The 16,219-nt window shown below is 43.1% G+C and overlaps 1 long non-coding RNA gene across 4 annotated transcripts in view; it reads left to right on the top strand.

The window, feature by feature from the left end:
- The window catches only part of LOC105468863 (uncharacterized), a 101,246-nt gene extending 88,064 nt beyond the window's left edge, over nucleotides 1-13,182 (top strand). For 2 of the 4 annotated variants that reach the window (XR_979673.3, XR_979677.3), the window contains 2 exons: nucleotides 1,538-1,780; nucleotides 10,807-13,182. This is a non-coding gene — a long non-coding RNA (uncharacterized lncRNA). Of the gene's footprint in view, nucleotides 1-1,137; nucleotides 1,331-1,537; nucleotides 1,781-7,442; nucleotides 7,528-10,806 lie in introns of all 4 variants that reach the window. The other 2 variants (XR_011611232.1, XR_979675.3) reach the window with 2 other exon arrangements.
- Nucleotides 13,183-16,219: the final 3,037 nt, after the last annotated feature.

The following is a 16,219-nucleotide window of genomic DNA, read 5'->3' on the forward strand; positions in this document are numbered from 1 at the left end:
ATGGCACATACACACTGTGTTGTATTTACCCATGTACTTATCTGTCTCCTCATCAGACTGCAAGCTCAAAGGAGATCATGTCTTATTGTCTTTGTACCCTCATCATGGCACATGCCTGACCCATACCAGGTGGTCAAAAATATTTGCTGGATGAATAACTTGCATTTGTATAGAACGTTAGAACTGACAAAGCATTAGTGTATTCATACTCTTTCGTAGTCTTCAGGCAACCCTAGAAGTAAGTACTGAGATCCTATTCCCATTTAACAGATGAGGAAATTGAGGCTTGTCAACTCACTTGAATATCTCACAGCCAGTAATTCATAAAATCAGAACTCAAACTTAAGTCACTAAATTTCTAGTCTATGCCCCTTCCTGTATACCAAACTGTTCTTCATTTAGCTTGGTGAAGGTAGGGGTGGGAGAAAAACTAATCTGAGGAATGAGGTGCAGTCCAATCATGGATGGAGCTCTAAAGAAAGGGCAATGGAGAAGAAAATTATTCACTTTTGACTAGGCCAGGCCTCTACAGGCCTCCACACATATGTTCAATATCTTGTTTAATGTTCACAAAAACCCTAAAATGGATTGGTAACTTTTATTCCCCCTTCACAGATGAGAAAACCAAACTATGGTTTCGCATCTGTTAAATAACAGAGCTAGAATTCAAGCAAATGTATTCAAACTTCTAGTCTAAGTATCTTTTGGTAAAACCCAAACTGCTTCTTCTTTTCACATTACTGGACAGCTGGATTTGGGCTCCAGATCTAATTCCTGATTCCAGTGGGAAAACACTTGCAAAATATCATGGAGTCTCAGACAATGAGCAGACTCTGTCTTATGCAAGGATTCTACCTGGGGCTATGTCCTACCTTCTCCTGTGCTGAGCTCCAGGCACTGTTTCTCCGGCCTAAGGTCAAAGGTTCACAGTATCTCTTTTATTAATGAAAAACAAAAAGTGCTGTTGTGCTTAGAGTCAGTTTCAGTTTACACATCTTTAAAAGAGGAAAATAATTGCCATGATGATTAAACAAGAAAAAAGGTGTATGTAAGACGGCTGGTACATAATAAGTATTCACAAGCATGTAAATACACTTCTCTGGGCTCTCTCCTATATGCCTATGGGACATTTTTCAGGACAAGAGCATACATCCTTTTGTGAGCCTCTGTTCTCCACATAAACTGAAGTGTTAGCAGCAACCATGGAAAATAGAATAAGAGGAAACTTCTGAGGGCTCTGTGCACAGTTTCCAGCCTGAAGGGAGCTCTGCGGTGGGATTTCTGCTTTATGTCAGCGGCACAGGGGCCTGGAAGACTTCTACACTTGGGGGTAAAGTATGCCAAGGAGCTGAGGAACATCTATCAAGAAGAAGCCCCAGCTGTTATGTGGGCCCTAGTGGAGAGTGGCTGGGGGTTGCCTGAGGCCATGCTGGGTTGGGTAAACTTGGTATGTTCACTTCCATCCGGGAGACCTTTCACCTTGAGGGCTCAATGATTAGAAAAACATCACAGAAGCCAATAATTTCTCATTCTCCAGGGAGCCAGGAAGCATTTTCTGGGCTAGATATCAGGACAAACCCATGAACTGTGAGAGGTCCTCTTTGCTGAGAGCTCCATCTGATCCCAGGAAATAGAGTGCTGGTTCCATGTGCTAGAAGACACAACTTCCTGCCAGAAAGAGGATCTGCGTCTCATCTCCATGTGCGCCAGCGTTCAGATACGGCTGTCTGGGCTTTCATGGATGAGTCATGCAATGGCCAAGCGTCAGCTGCAAGTTGGGGTGAGCCTGACTCTCATAGTCCTAGTCAAAGCAGTTCAGAGCAATTAAACAACCAAACGAGAACCTACTAGGTGCAGGCCTCTGGGGAAGTAGGGGTATTGTGGAAAGGTCGTGGGTTTTGAAGTTTGAAAGAAAGGGGCTTCAATTTAAATATTAGCTTTTCCACCTACTAAGTATAACTTGGGAAAGATACTTAGCTTCTTTAGACCTCAGTTTCTTTATCTTTAAAGTAATGGCAACAGTAGTATTTAATTAATTAATTAGTTTTGAGATAGGGTCTTGCTCTGTTACCCAGGCTGGAGTGCAGTGGCATGATCACAGCTCACTGGAGCCTCCACCTCCCTGGCTCAAGCAATCCTCCCTCATCAGCCTCCTGAGCAGCTGGGGCTACAGGGGCATATCACCGTGTCAGGCTAATTAAAAATTTTTTTTGTAGAGACTCGATTTCACTGTGTTGCCCAGGCTGATCTCGAACTCCTGGGGTCAAGCGATCCTCTCACTGTGGCTTCCCAAACTGCTGAGATTACAGGCATGAGCCACTGTGCCTGGCCAGTAAATAGCAGTAATAGTAATGGTAATGGTAATGTAGGCTTTGCAGGGCTGAGATAAGAATTAAGTGTTGTTACCAAATATAAAGGGGACAGAATAATGCCTACTATCTGATCAAGGCTCACAAAGCCCAATCTCAGTATTAGATTTTATATATAGAGAAGTGAATAACAGTCACAGTTAGGGAGACAGTTCATGTAAAATTCAGTATAACTCAGTTGATTTTTTTCAACCAGCATATATTGTAGAACGTTCTGAGTGCTGGCAACTAATAATGGCCCCTGGCCTAGAGGAACTCAGAGTTTTGCAACTGAGATAGATGGATGAGTAAGCAAATTTCTATCAGGGTTATAAGGGATCTGACATAAACAAGAGAAAATGCTATGGGAGCAGAGTGGAGGAGGTGCTCACACTCACTGAAGGAGTTAGAAGAGGCCTTGTTGAGAAAGCAACTTCTAGGGCTTCACTGGCTGGGTCTTAAAAGATGAACAAAGAGGAGCTCACCAGGTGGAATGAGTGTAGAAAGTTGTTGTTATTGTTGTTTTTTTTTTTTTAGACGGAGTCTCGCTCTGTCACCTAGGCTGGAGTGCATTGGCGCAATCTCAGCTCATTGCAACCTCCACCTCCTGGGCTCAAGCGATTCTCCTGCTTCAGCCTCCGAAGTAGTTGGGACTCCAAGTGCCCACCACCATGCCTGGACAATTTTTGCATTTTTAATAGAGATGGGGTTTCACCATGTTGGCCAGGCTGGTCTCAAACTCCTGACCTCAAGTGATCTGCCTGCCTCAGCCTCCCAAAGTGCTGGGATTACAGGTGTGAACTACTGCACTGGGCCAAAAGTTGTTCTGATATCAGAGCCCATGTGTAGAAAAAACACAGAGGCATGAAAGAGCTTGGTTAGAGGAATGGGGCCATGGAGTAATGGATATAAGGAACTTGACAAAGGATGACCAGTCTCAAAGGATGACCTTGCTTGATTGCAAAGAAGATGGACTTTGCTCTGGAGGCAGCAAGGAGATTTTAAAGCAAATAACCAAGATGATTAATTTATTTTCGAGAAAAATAACTGGGTGGAGGATGGGTGTAAAGGGGAAAGACAGGAGGCCAGAGAGTGGAAACCTATGGAGATAAGAAGCTCATCTAGGTTACATAATCGGGAAGTTGAAGCGGGGTAGATCAGGAAGAGAAGCTAGACCTCTTGGCTCCTAGTTTGAGCCTTTTTGATTAGATTGCTCCCCTTCCACATCTATGAAACCTGCCTAGTAAGCAAACCCTGATCTAAAATTACAGTGCTTGTGTGAACAGGAACATAAAGCAACAAATTGCAAGTAAGTTTGAATTTGACTAAGGCACCTGTTTTTTTAATCCATGGTTTGTCACAGCTTTAAAATATATTCAACATTTTTCTTGGCACTCACCCTCTAAGGTCTGTCTTCCCAAGGAGAATGCAAACTATTACTGATTTGGGTGGGTCATCCATCCATCCATTCAATCCGTCTGTCTATCTATCTGTTGGTCTACCCACAGACATGTATTGGCAGCTACTATGTACTTAGTCTTTGGTTAAGTCCTGGGAATATAGAGATGAAAGGCAATTTCTGCCCTCAGAGAGCTCGCAGCCTAGTGGGGAGGGAGACAGAAAACTAAATAGACACGGACAATCCAATGCGATGAGTGCTGATCCAAGGAGAAGGATGTGCTAATTGCTATGGGAGCTTGGAGCAGGGATACCCAGCAGTCTGAGCCATGAGGAAAGGAGGGGATACTTGTGCCAAGCCTTGAAGGGCAAACAAGAGGGCACAGACGTATTCTAAGTAAGAGGAAGAGCATATGCTCTTTGGGGGTACAGTGCAGTGGTGGGAGTGATTATAATTTGGGAACTCAGCAATCTTCCTAGTCCTGAAGCCAAACACATGCTTTGCCTGTTTTAATTACATAAACCACATTAATTCACATCTTAATTTATGGCTTCCCTTTGGCATACAAGGCTGCAAACCAGTGCCACTTTCTCCAAATTACCAAATAGGTAACTGCTTGGCATTTTCTGACCATCTTCTTTTAGTGCCTTTTTACTCCCCCATTTCTGGCTCCAGTGCCTTAAGTTGGTCCTCCAGCAACTGAAAGCCCACTTTAGCCCCAGCTGGGCAGTGGCCCAGGTTTCCAGTCTTTGTCTGTTCTTACTCACTTTCCTATCAAGTCTTAGCTTGTGGGTCAAATTCTGCCCAGCTTACTCTGTGAAACTGGCAGGCTATTGTTCATTCTACTTTCTTAATAACCGCTAGCCAACTTAAAACATTCACCCTGTCAGAGATATCCACACTCAACATTGTCTTTGCTCATGTGCTTGTCCTCTGTGAGGACCATGTTTCCCCTATGCACACTTTCTCCTTGTGATTTTCTATGAGACCCCTTCTCTGGGTCACCTCCTATACTGGCAGCCCCATAGTACAGCCCTATCATGATAATCATCAAAGACAGAATTTTAACTATCTGCCTATTTTAGTCTTCCCCCCAGAAAAAAAGTTCTGTGTCCTACTCCTTTTTCTCTTCCTAGTTCCTGCACATAGTGGCACTACTAAACATTTGAAGAATGAAGGAATTAGTAAAGGAATGGACAGAAGTTTGTGAAATAAACTCCTGCCAATGGAACACTACTCTAGAAATAGGAACACCAAACATAAGAAGCAGGTTGGACCTAGGCGATATAACCATTCAGGACATAGACACGGGCAAAGATTTCATGACAAAGATGCGAAAAGCAATTGCAACAAAAGCAAAAATTGACAAATGGGATCTAATTAAACTAAAGAGCTACTGCACAGAAAAAGAAGCTATCAACAAACAGACCACTTATAGAAGGGGAGAAAAGTATTGCAAACTGTGCATTTGACAAAGGTCTAATATCCAGCATCTATAAGTAACTTAAACAAATTTACAAGAAGAAAAAAAAAACCATTAAAAAAGTGGGCAAAGGACATGAACAGACACTTATCAAAAGAAGACATACATGCAGCCAACAGTCATATGAATAAAAGCTCAACATCACTGATCATTAGAGAAATGCAAATCAAACCACAATAAGATACCATCTCACATCAGTCAGAATGGCTGTTATTAAAAAGTCAAAAAATAACAGATATTGGCAGCATTGTGGAGAAAAAGGAACACTTATACATTGTTAGTAGGAGTGTAAATTAGTTCAACGACTGTGGAAGACAGTGTGGCGATTCCTCCAAGTCCTAAAGACAGAAATACCATTTGATCCAGCAATTCCATTACTGGCTATATACCCAAAGGAATATAAATTGTCCTCTTATAAAGACGCATGCATGCATATGTTAATTACAACATTATTCACAATAGCAAAGATGTGGAATCAACCTACATGCTCATCAATGATAGATTGGATAAAGAAAATATGGTACATATATACCATGGAATACTATGCAGCCATGAAAAAGAGTGAGATCATGTCCTTTGCAGTGACATGGATGGAACTGGAGGCCATTGTCCTTAGCAAACTAATGCAGGAACAGAAAGCCAAATATGGCATGTTCCCACTTGTAAGTGGGAGCTAAATGATGAGAACACATGGATACATATAGGAAACAACACACCCTGGGGCCTATTAGAGGGTGGAGGGTGGGAGGAGGGAAAGGATCAGGAAAAATAACTAATGGGTACTAGGTTTAATACCTGGGTGACAAAATAATCTGTACAACAAACCCCCATGACATAAGTTTACATATAACAAACCTGCACGTGTACCCCAAACTTAAAAGTTCTTTTTCAAAAAGGAAGAAGGTTGGAGAATCTACTTTTGAGACTTCTGGCACCCCTCTATGCCATAGGCTTGTACCTACTTGTGTCTTAGGTTAGTTATAAGAAAAGACATGCAGCTTGAGAGGAGGGAGAAGACAGCATCTTATACCTTAATTTATTTAAGCTCTGTTTGGCCTAATTTCTCCAGGCCCATTTCTGTGGACCTGTGCTACTTTGTGTGGCTCTTATTCATGAACTAGGTACTATTAATGACACACCAGGAGTTGATATTCTACTTGACCTGAATTATGCTTTAACTTTAATGCTGTGAAATTCACTGAAGAGAAGAATTAAATTGAAGTTATTACTCAGTTTAAAAAAAAGACCAGTCCCTGATTTATTATTAGAAAAATCCTGGCCTTTGTTCTAATTTTATTTTATTTTTATGTTAAGATCCCAAAATAAACTGGGCATACTAGCAAATGCCTATAATCCCAGCCGCTTGAGAAGCTGAGGCAGGAGAATTGCTTGAGTCTAGGAGTTTGAGACAAACCTGGGCAAACCAGTGAGACCCCCATCTCCAAAATATATATATATATATATACACACCCCAAAAAGTCTGACTAGCCACACAGAGCATATGCTGAGAGTCCTCAGTCGAAGCCAAATATAGGAAAAGCCCAACAGTGTATAGAAAACAAACAAATGAATCACAGTGTTGGGTAAACTGCTATTTGGCATAAATCCATGAACATAGGCCAAAAAAGTATCTCTGAAAGATGTAAGACATAGCTGTAGAAAATATCTCAGAAATAGATCTGAATTTGACCTGAAAACTTGACTACAATGGAACTTTGAACAAATACATAATATTTTCCACTAATACATGTTTGTCCACCAATTTGTCCATGGATCACGGGTGAGGCTGCTCTCTGCAGTGTGAACTGCTCCATGGTGGCTTTGGCTGTTGTGCATGGCCAGCCGGAGCCAGACTAACCCACGGTCATGGGAAGCAAAGATAATACAATTGGGTAGTTTGGAGCAGTGGAATGGGCCCTGCGCTGGGAGTCGGGAGCCATGGGCCAGAGTCCAGGCTCTACTGTTAAATAACTGTACACCACATGTAACATTCTTTAAAAATGTCCTTACCACATGTACTAATATGAAACTGTCTATAGACTGTTTAATCTAATGTCCTATTTGAAATTCAATTAGAGTAAGTCTGTTTAATTCATGGAATCACTAATTTAATGTAAAGGCACCTTGTGGATATGAAAAGGGGGAAAAGAGTTGGCCTTAAGTTTTCTAAAATCTGTCAAATAATTAATTTCGTGTGTTGACTATATTCTAGGCATAAAAGGAGCTTCAAAAAAATAAGCAGGCTTGGCCGGGCATGGTGGCTCACACCTGTAATCCCAACATGATGGGAGGCTGAGGTGGGTAGATCACTTGAGGTCAGGAGTTCAAGAACAGCCTGACCAACATGGTAAAACCCCATCTGTACTAAACACACACAAAAAATTAGCTGGATGTGGTGGTTCATGCCTGTAATCCTAGCTGCTTGGTAGCCTGGGGCAGAAGAATTGCTTGAACCCAGGAGGCGGAGGTTGCAGTGAGCTGAGATCGTGCCATTGCACTCCAGCCTGGGCAACAGGAGCGAAACTTCATCTCAAAAAAAAAAAAAAAGAAAGAAAAAGAACAGGCACATGTCCTCCTACCCTCAAAGTGTACAGTCTAAGAGGGAACATAAGACAGATATGTTATTATTTTTATTTTTATTTTACTTTTTGAGACAGGGTCTTACTCTGTCACCAGGCTGGAGTGCAATGGTACAATCTTGGCTCACTACAACCTCCACATTCTGGGCTCAAAAGATCCTCCCGCCTCAGCCTCCCAAGCAGCTGGGACTACAGGCATGTGCTACCATGCCTGGCTAATTTTTGTATTTTGTGTAGAAGTAGGATTTTCCCATGTTGGCCAGGCTGGTCTCAGACTTAAGGACTCAAGAAATCTTCCTGCCTCGGCCTCCCAAAGTGCTGGGATTACATGTGTGAGCCACTGTGCCTGGCCCAGAGATGTTATATCTGTAAAATGAGGTAGAAGGAGAGGAGTAATAATGACAGCTAGCATTTATTAAACAGTCAGTATAGACAAGGCACTATTCTAAATGCTTTATATTGGGCTGGGCATGGTGGCTCACGCCTGTAATCCTAGCACTTTGGGAGGTCAAGGTGGGTGGATCACTTGAGGTCAGAGTTCGAGACCAGCCTGGCCAACATGGTGAAACCCTGTCTCTACTAAAAATACAAAAATTAGCAGGACATGTTGGTATGCGCCTGTAATCCCAGCTACTCAGGAGGCTGAGGCACAAGAGTCATTTGAACTCGGGCGGCAGAGGTTGCAGTGAGCCAAGATCGTACCATTGCACTCCAGCCTGGGTGACAGAGCGAGACTCTGTCTCAAAAATAAATAAATAAATACTTTATATTTATGGCCTCATTTAAACCTAACAGAAACCTTAAGAGGTAGGAACTACCATCAACTCCATTTTTACAGGTGAGGAAACTGAGGCATGGAGAGTTTTTGTTTGTTTGTTTTAACTTTCCCAATATTGCCTAGCTAAATAACCCTGGAGATTCGAAGCCAGGTGGTGTGACTGAAGGTCCTATGTGCCTAACCTCTGTGCCACTTGGTCTACCAGGTACCACCTGAGAGGTACATACAAAAAGTATCCTGGAAGCTCCACTGAGGGAGACATTCACTCCCAAAGAGAAAGATTACCTCTACTTTGCACACTAAGCTTTGATGAATGGGAGGATTTGGACATATAAATGTTGGTGGTGAGATTAGAGAAAGAATTCAGACAAAGGGAGAGAAGTGCTTCCAGGTGAAGAGCAGCATTAGTAAAACATGGATGCAGTAAACACACAGGATCTAAGGAAATAGCCAAGATCAGTCTGGTTATAACAGAATGCGTGAAAGCAAAATCATGGGAATGAGGGTTGGGAGAGTAAGCTGGAGCCGGACATGAAAGGTGGGCTCAGGCCAGGTGCAGTGGCTCATGCCTGTAATCCCAGCATTTTGGGAGGCCGAAGAGGGCAGATCACAAGGTCAGGAGTTGAAGACCAGCCCTGTTTATTTTGCAGAGACAGCAAATGAAATTAAAATGGTCAAATAGATTTACTCAAAGTCACCTGGCAAATAAAATCAAAGTCATCAAGAAAAATCACTCTTGACCATGGAATTTTTGAAAAGTAAAACAAAAGCTTTCGTTGCACGTTTATAAAATCTACACATACAGTAGACATATCAAATGTTCTTCTGTCCCAACATTCATTCATGAGTCTTTGACATTTGGTTAAAACAATATCCAAACAGGAGGTTTTTACAGTGGTGAACACAAAAATTTTTCATACTTGGAAAAGTGATTATTTATATGCCATGCTACAAAATAAGTCAGTAGAGATGTTAACATTAACAATAGCTGACGCTGATTGCCCACTTGCTCTGTGACAAGCGTGGTTCTGAGCACTTAAAATGCATTTTCTCTTATCATTAAGAAAATAATCCTTGCAGAGGTACTACTGTTATCCCCTTTTTATGGTAGAGGAATCTTAAAAGACATTTAGTAACTTACTCAGGGTTATACAGCTTGTGAGCCCCCATCTGGGACTCAAACCTAGGACTGCCTGATACCAGATTTTATGGTTTGCTTTATAGTTTTGGGGTTCTTTTTTTTTTTTTTTTTCCCAGTCTGTGGCCCAGACTGGAGTGCAGTGGCACAATCTCAGCTCATTGCAACCTCCACCTCCTTGGTTCAAATTATTCTCCCACCTCAGCCTTCTCCCGAGTAGCTGGGACTACAGGCACGTGCCATCATGCCTGGCTAATTTTTCTATTTTTAGTAGAGACAAGGTTTCACCATGTTGGCCAGGCTGGTCTCAAACTCCTGGCCTCAAGTAATCCACCCACCTCAGCCTCCCAAATTGTTGGGATTAACAGGCGTGAGCCACCGCGTCTTGAGCCACCGTGTGTGGCTGAATTTTGTGTAATTAAGTATTACAATACATGATCTCCATAGCAAGTAGAGGATGCCGCTTACCTTCTTATCAGAAAACTTTAGCCAGGGTAGCTGTAGAAACTAACAAGTTAAATCTTTAAGAATTTCTGCCCTTAATTGAAAGTCTCTAGGTAAACAACTTTTAATAAGATTCCTTAACTGCCTCTGGTGACCAACCATCTTTGCTGGGAAACAGATGCCCTTGGTTTATTGCACAGTCAGAATTTCAGTGAGGGTTTGCAGGCTGCAGCCTGCCCAGTGGCCATCAAATAGCTGCCCTGCCATGAGTGAAGCCTGCCTGGTTAGCCTGGGGCCCTAGGCAGGAATCTGGAGTCTTGAAAAGCTATGCTTGGTCTGGCCTGGGGCCCAGCCTCCTGCTCTACTTGGCCCTTCCACTGACCACCAAGTCCCATTAACTGCATTTAAGAAATGGTGTTTGGTGGGTTCTCACTTATATGTAGAAGTGTAAAAGGTTGATTTCATGGAAGCAGAGAGTAGAATAATGGTTACTAGAGGTGGGGAAGGGTAGAGCAGAGGGGGAATAGCCAAAGGTTGGTTAACAAATACAACAGTGCAGCTAAAAAAGAGGAAGTTCTAGTGTTCTACAGCACTGTAGCATGACTATAATTAACAACAATTGATTGTGTATTTTCAGATAGCCAGAAAAGTGAATTTTGAATGTTCCCAACATGAAGAAATGAGAAACGTCTGAGGTGATGGCTATGCTAACCATCCTGACCTGATCATTACACATTGTATACATGTATCAAAATATCACCCTGTACTTCATAAACATGTACAATTATTATATGTCAATTAAGAATAATAAAATAAAAAGAAGAAATGGCCTTTGACTCTGCTTGCTCTCTGTCCTTACTGCCACTGCCCTTCTTTAGACCTCCATCAGTCATCTCTTGCCAGGACTACTCTAAAAGCCCTGTAAGTCCTCGGGCATCTAATTTGACGCTTTCTAATCCTCTCCTCTGCTGCTAGTGTGCTTTCTTTAAAACTGATCATGTTAATTCTCTTCTCTGAAATCTTTGATGGACTGTTGCCTACAAAATACAAACCACACGCCTAAGCATAGCCTCTGATACCCTTAACAATTTGGCCATTACTTACCTTCTAGGACTCAATAAATATTCGATGAAAAAGTGAATGCTCTCCTGCTAGAAATCCTGTTAACAACATTCCCTACACTTCTTATTTAACAGTCAAGTTTAGTGAGTGTCCACAATGCATTAAATTTTAACAATGACTATTTTATCATAGGATAATAGAAACAGTTGGAACATAAGGTTGAGTCCTGCATTTGAATGCAGATATGGCTTTTTCTCTTTATACAAATCTGAGCAAGTTAATTCCCGCTTGTGGGCCTCAGTTTCTCCATTTGTGTAAAAGAGGGTAAACATAAAAGATCTCTAAGGCCCTACAACCCATGTCTATACTAGTCCCCTGACACTACCACCCCTTTGAAGGAAGGAACCAGGAAGGTTAGTTCCTAGCCTGCCAAAGATGTGTGCCCACAGCTAATTCCTATACTCAGTAGCTTGAAGGCATGCTTACTTTATCACCTTTAATGCTTCAGCACTGTCTCTTGTAATCTCCTAACTGGGCCCTCACTGAGTCACAGTACTGGGGTTTTAATCTTCTATATAATAGCATCTGAAGCTGAGACAATGGAGCTCTCAGAGCCTTTAGCTATGATCTCATCTTCTGATCAAGATTTTCTTGGCTTGTGATTGCTCAGCCATGATGGGGTGGAGAAAAGCCCCTACTCTAGGAAGTGCTAGTGCTGACTTAGCATGCTGCAGGTCTGGAATTGGAGCAGAAACTTGTGTGGACCTGCAGAGACCTTGCAGGCTTAAGGAGGAAAGAAAGGAAAGGGCCAGGCAAACCTCAGGGAAACAATCCTGAAGGCAGAGATTTCAAGACATGCAAAACAGCAGGGTTTCTGTGAAGGAGAACTTCTTTACTGAGAACCTTCCATATAGTGGACACTTTAACCTGGGCTACAAATATGCAAGGCAGGTGTTATTATTATCCCATTTCACACATGGGGAATCCACAATTCAGAGATTAGCTGGGTGCGGTGGCTGATGCCTGTAATCCCAGCACTTTGGGAGGCCAAGGCGGGTGGATCACCTGAGGTCAGGAGTTCAAGACCAGCCTGGCCAACATGGTGAAACCCTGTCTCTACTAAGAATACAAAAATTAGCTGGGCATGGTGGCATGCGTTTGTAGTCCAGCTACTTGAGAGGCTGAGGCAAGAGAATCGCTTGAACCAGGGAGGCGCAGGATGCAGTGAGCTGAGATCACACCACTGCACTCCAGCCTGGGTGACAGAGTCTTGCTCTGTCACACACACACACACACACACACACACACACACAAAATTCAGAGATTAACTTTTCCAGAACCATATGACTAGTAAGTAGCTGTGGGGTCCAAATGTAGGTCTCCAAAGGCCTGTGCTCTTTTCTTTCACACACCCTGAGAGGTATCTGAGAGGGACTTAGGAAGTCTTGAGAGTAAAACTAGATGCTCAGGGAATGCCCATTGGATGGTAATTTCAAGCAAATGGACAAAATAATAATGGGATAATATTGAGTCCTAAATCACCAGCAGTAACTCTGAGAAGGGTAGAATTACAAACTCCATGCTAAATAGCTTTAGGTCATAAATGAATGTTGTCCTTTGGAGGATACAAAATGAAGTGGTTTATTCCTTGAACACCAATGTGACTAATAAGCCAGGCGTGGCATCCGTCATCTTGTCCGCACAGCTGTCTGGGTAGGCTAATCTCTGGCTTGAGGCCCTGGCTCCTGTCTGCCCAGTGGCATGCTGCACTCTGGTCTCCTGGCTCCACAGTGAGCTTGACATTTCTGCTGAGTCTGACTCACTTGCTCCCAGCCTCAACTGTTCTGTGCCAATGCAGACTTCTTTTATAGTTGGCCTACTTAGAAACACAGGATGTTAGTGTTGGAAGAGAGATCCTTTAGAAGTCACCTAGTGCAATCCCCTCACATTACAAATGAGAAAACAGGCCCCAGATGAGGCTTGGTGATGACGTGCCTAAATTCGGGGTGAGTTTAGATATAAGGCATGATGAGACCTCAGCCACATGGCCCATAGGGAGGAAGCTGGGAATGAGCAGGACTGGAGCTGGCAATGCTGCCTCAGCTGCAGGACTCCTAGGGCTGGGGTGGAGCACAAGGAGTGGATCTAGCCCCTTGGAAGAATGAGCTGGGTTAGGGAAGCAAAGCGTCAGGAACCCAGCCAAGCAGTGTAGAGTTCAGGGTAGCACTTTTGAAATATGTGGCTAGGGAAGAGAATGAGGCTGAAGGTCAGTTTTGAAGACTGGGCCAACATGCCCAGGAAGGTGAAGTTGGTGTGAAGAAAAGTCACAACTTGAGGCTATCAGGTTGTGCAGAGTTCACCCTAGATGTGATAAAGTCCAGAGTGGTAGCAGCACACTCCACCCCCATGCTGAGTTGTGGCTGGTGCACTTCTTGCCCTCATTTTTTTTTTTTTTTTTTTGAGATGGAGTCTAGCTCTGTCACCCAGACTGGAGTGCAGTGGCATGATCTTGGCTCACCGCAACCTCCACCTCCTGGGTTCAAGTGATTCTCCTGCCTCAGCCTCCCAAGTAGTTAGGACTGTAGATGTATGCCACCACACCCGGCCAATTTTTGTATTTTTGGTACAGACAGGATTTCACCATGTTGGCCAGGCTGGTCTCAAACTCTTGACCTCAAGTGATATGCCTGGCTTGGTCTCCCAAAGTGCTGGGATTACAGGCGTGTGTCACTGTGCCCAGCCACTTATTGCCCTCTTTAGGAAGGTTCCGAGCTGGTGACTCCATATAATAGCCAGAGAGCTGGGGAAGACAGCACTAAAGAACACCATCTATTCTGCCTCCCAAATGTCTCTAAGGTGTCCTTTACCTCCGTTTCTACTGTCACCACCCTGAGCCTTGGTTGTCACCCACCTGAATTATTGCAACAGCAGTTTAGTTAACCACTTATCCTCTGCCTGTACTATTTCTAATGCACTCTTCTCATTGCCACCCAAGTGATGTTTCTATGACATGTGAAGATGTCACTTGCTTTCTATAAATGTTGGATGGCTTGCCAATGCCTAGCAGCCTTTCTCTCCTGGGCTTCTATGTGAGAACCAAGCCCTCCAGAAAATTATTTGAGTGACTATTTCAGGTCTTTCTAGGATGGTACATAGTTAATATCATTCTAGGTGTACAGGGGAGAGAAATTTATTTGCACAATAGATGTCTTAAGTCATCGGGGCTTAATTTTTCTGGTGGAATCCTGGTTGAGAAGAGCTGAATAGTACAAAGCCCAGATATATGAGTCTGGCACATTAGATCTACGTGACTTCAGCCCAGTGTTCCTTCCAGCCTCATCTCCTATTCTCCTCACTGTGCATTCTATGCTCTGGTCATACCGAACTCTTGCCATTCCTTCATCTAGCTATTCTGTTCATCTGTTAATGTTCCTGCTTCAACCTGGTCTCCTTCTTGGACTTTAAAAATCTTAGTTATTCATCCTTCAAGACCAGGCTTAGATGTCACCTCCTCTCTGAAGTGGTGCTTTCTACAGCCTTCAAAGGCACATCAAATTGTTCCTTCCCCAATGTGCCAGTATTATTTTTGTGTGTGTGTGTGCCATTCCATTATTCATAATTGGAGGTTTACAAATCTGTGTCACTTACAAAATTTTGAGTTTCTGCACAGCGGGGAACATCCGCTCCACCTCCTGACCTGAATAGATGTTTGTTTAACTGAATGGCCTGAAGCCCACTGGATAATCAATGATAATACTAATTCTGGAACACATGACTTAACTCTTATTCCATCATTATTTGGGTTTCTATACATGACTACAACTAGATCGAACATTAAGTATGTCACTGTCAGATATGCAGCTGTGCATGGTGATACTGTGGGCTGGGAGAAGACTTTCTGAATAATTACTGACACAATGAGGGAGTAAGACCCGGCAGGTCTAAGTGGAAATGGGAAATGGAGCCAGAAAGATGTTAGATGAGGTATAGGGGTAGACTTCATCAAGAGGTATGCAGAGGACCAATTTCATAATTTCTACAGGAAATAAGAAAAGGAAAAAAAAATAGTAGTGGGGTTAAGTGAAGGACATATGTCAGGAACTAATGTCTGAAATGACTCATCAAAGCTGAAATCTGATAAAGGGAATTTACATTTGCGTAGTGTAGAATATTGTCACATAGATGATCTCATTTAATTCTCAGAACAACCCTGAGGTGGAGGGTGGGGTGTGTGGAGGGTGGGTAGGGAGTGTTGCGCTGTTGTTACAGTCCTCTCTTTACAGAGGAGATGACCAAAGCTCAGAGAGCAGAAATTACATGCCAAACATCCACCGTCCCTAAGTGATGCAACTCGAACCAGAGACAAGTCAGCCTGTCTCCTGGTCCAAAGCCACATTCACCTTTTTTTTTTCAGAATGGAGAGGCAGCTCCTCTGATCTAAAAGCTGAAAGCCTTCATGAAATCAAATAGAATGGCTAGGCACAGTGGCTCATGCCTGTAATCCCAGCACTTTGGGAAGCCAAGGCAGGTGGATCACCTGAGGTCAGGAGTTCAAGACCAGCCTGGCCAACCATGGCCAACATGGTGAAACCCCATCTCTACTAAAAATACAAAAATTAGCCGGGCATGGTGGCAGGCACCTGTAATCCCAGCTACTTAGAAGGCTGAGGCAGGAGAATCGCTTGAACACGGGAAGCACAGGTTGCAGTGAGCCAAGATCGTACCTCTGCACTCCAGCCTGGGTGACAGAGGGAGACTCCATCTCAAAAAAACAAACAACAACAACAACAAAATCAAATAGACTGACATGTAGAGGTTTTTCTAAGCAATGACTCAGGGATTCTCTGTAAACTCAAATTTTTCTAGGCTGCTTTAAAATGAGGATAGAACACCATTTAGTCAGCTGACTTTCAGGGAATCAGCTGATACAGAGTAATTCTCCACTTGAACTGGGAGAAATCTGACTTGACTAGAGAATCTGGGTCAGA

The sequence above is a fragment of the Macaca nemestrina genome, chromosome 12, assembly GCF_043159975.1.
Source record: "Macaca nemestrina isolate mMacNem1 chromosome 12, mMacNem.hap1, whole genome shotgun sequence".
Taxonomy (NCBI): Eukaryota; Metazoa; Chordata; class Mammalia; order Primates; family Cercopithecidae; genus Macaca; species Macaca nemestrina.